General features: G+C 51.8%; 1 protein-coding gene across 1 annotated transcript in view; it reads left to right on the plus strand.

Annotated features, from left to right (window-relative positions):
• The first annotated feature begins 2,377 nt into the window (after nucleotides 1–2,377).
• The window catches only part of ADCY1 (adenylate cyclase 1), a 138,335-nt gene continuing 138,075 nt past the window's right edge, over nucleotides 2,378–2,637 (plus strand). Inside the window, exon 1 of the mRNA XM_023226478.1 lies at nucleotides 2,378–2,426. The gene's annotated coding sequence lies outside the window, so the exon portion shown is untranslated. The remainder of the gene's footprint in view (nucleotides 2,427–2,637) is intronic.

A 2,637-nucleotide genomic window follows, 5' to 3' on the forward strand; every position in this document is an offset into this window, starting at 1 on the left:
AAATGAGGGTGATAAAATCTGCCTCCCAAGATGCCATGGAGCATCAATAACTACAGACATGAGAACGACATGTAAACCACACCACACCATGTAGCCCTGGATACTTTATTAGGACAAGCATGTGTGGCAATAAGCAAAGGGTACTGTACCTATGAGTAAACCTCTTTCCATCCAAACCCTAATCTAAATCCTTATAACCTCATTTGAAAGCAATTGCTGTAAATCTTGCCAATGATTTTTTTTTTTTTTTTAAAGAGACAGGCTCTTGTTAAAAGAGAAGTCACCTAGGCTAGAGTGTAAGATCATGGTTCACTGTAGCCTCAAACTCCGGGGCTCAAGTATTCCTCCCACCTTAGCCTCTCTTAAAACTCATTTGCCGCTGGGAATACAGATATGTACCATCACACTCAGCTAATTTTAAATTTTTTTGTTGAGATGAGGCCTCCTTACGTTTCTCAGGCTGCTCCCGTATTCCTGGATTCAAATGATCCCCTTGCCTTGGCCTCCCAAAGTGCCAGGATTACAGGCATGAGCCACTGTACCCGTTTGAATGTCATTCTTTGAGTGAGGACAGAGTTGAGAGCCAAAACAGGTAAAAAGAAGGTGCCATTTATTTGTAAACTTTGCACCCAGATAACTTTATCATATGTTTTTCATTTTCATGTAGTTTGATCATTTTTGGATATTGTTTAGCTTTTCTTTAATAAAATTGTTAGGGATACAAAAATATACCACATCACTTAACAAGAAAATCTTTACTTCAATCTTAACACTTGAAAAGAAAAATCTTGCAGACTTTGCTACTATTTGGGGATAAGCAGGGGACTAGTGGATAGAAGAAGGTGCCTTCTCAAGTCAGTGACAGAGGTTGGGCCACGCCATCTTTTCAGAGCCAGTGCTGCCCTCTGAGGGCTTCAGCTCAAAGAAGGGAGGAAGACAAATGAACTGAAAATGAGGCTACAGAGCGGTGGGTATGAATTTTCATGGAAGACTGGGACTGGGGAGAAAGCAATGGGCTGTGCCAGAAGGAACCAGAAAGGTTTCAGAAAGGATGTTCTGTTGGGGATGCTATTCCAGGAGGAGGGACCAGCTGTCATCAAGTGTCTGCTGGGGGCCTTTGGTGTGAGCTACTGGGGACAAGGGATGGGAAAGTGCCCCTACTCTAGACAAAACCCAGAGGTGCCATCATCTGCAACTATTAAGTTGAAGTATATGAAAGAGTTGACATGTGACAACTTTGGCCCTTTTACAAAAATGGCAATTTTGTATGGTTCAACCTGACACCAATTCCAGATAAAATGGAAATGCCTCAAATTCTAATCTTTGTTCCGTATAACAACACGTGGAATCCCTGAGGGTCACTGGAATCCCTGGGGCATTTCTAAAATAGACCAATGCCTGGGCGAGATCCCTTAAATCCGGGTTTCTGGGAGTGGGGCCTTCTGCAGGGGGCCTAGCTTCCTGGTCTCCATGATTTCATGGGATCCCAGTTCCTGGTCTATCCATACTGAGGGGAGGAGAAGCAGCCGGATAATGGAGGAGGCAGGGGTTCTTGCAGTGGCTACTCCTCTCCAGGCCCCCTGGAGGGAGCTGATCATCAGGGATCCTCACTGTAAGGGGGATGCAGGCAGCCTAGGGGCCTGTACCCCAGGGGCCGTCTGAGCACCAAATGACATTATGTACTTGAAGCACCAGCACAAAGTTGTCTCCCTCACAGTGAATGAATGTAAGCAGTGGAATTCGACTTGCGGGTTTTAACCCCCACGCGCCAGCGGGTCCTTTTCTCCCAATTGTCCTGCTAGAAGAAAACGTTTCGCTCTCTTGGGCAACGCTCCTCGTTAAGGCAAACAGCAGCACCCATTTTCCTTTCATCTCTTGCCCCATCTCTGCACCTACAGCCTCACACCTTCTTCCCAGGACACAGCACTGCCAGGACCCCATCCCGGTTCAGTTCAGTACCCACGAGGAACCCCTCGGGCCGACTCCCGGGACTTTGTTTCTTGGACTTTACGCCGCCTGCCGCCGCCCCAGCACAGCTCCCGCAGCCCACACCCGCCCACAGGGTCTCTGCCACCCTAGAGCTTAGGGAAGAATTGCCGGGTGGCTGGGGGTGAGGGGTCCCGCGTGTGTGTGGAAGGGACGTACGCCCCAGGCCTCCACCTTCTTCCTGACCCCGGGGGTCCTTGGACATCGATTCCCCGTCTCGCAGGGGCGAGGGCCCTGGGTTCGAAGTCAGACGCGGGCCCCTCTCAAATCGAGTGGTCTGGTTTTATTGAGGGGGGGAAGGCACATATTTTCCAGGATTAACTCCCCCCGCAACCGGGAATTTCGCAGGATTTCAGCATTTTTGACTCCCCAGGTGACGCCAAGAGGGTGGGTTCCACTGTGCACGGTGGGGAAACTGAGGCTTGGAAGGGACAGGGCCGGTACTCGAGGTCACGCGGCTCCTCTGGCGGGCGGGAACGCAGGACCAGGAGTTGGGGCGCGGGCTGTGCGCGCCCAGGTTCGCGGCTCCCGGGGCTCGGCTGTCGCAGCGCGGTCGCCGCCGAGGACCGCGGTCGGGGCGCGGGCGGGCTCCAGTGCGCAGGCGCGGCGGGCGGGAGGGGACGCGCTCTGGGCGCGCGCGCGGGGCAGCCG

This window comes from Piliocolobus tephrosceles, chromosome 8, assembly GCF_002776525.5.
Source record: "Piliocolobus tephrosceles isolate RC106 chromosome 8, ASM277652v3, whole genome shotgun sequence".
NCBI classification, from domain to species: Eukaryota; Metazoa; Chordata; class Mammalia; order Primates; family Cercopithecidae; genus Piliocolobus; species Piliocolobus tephrosceles.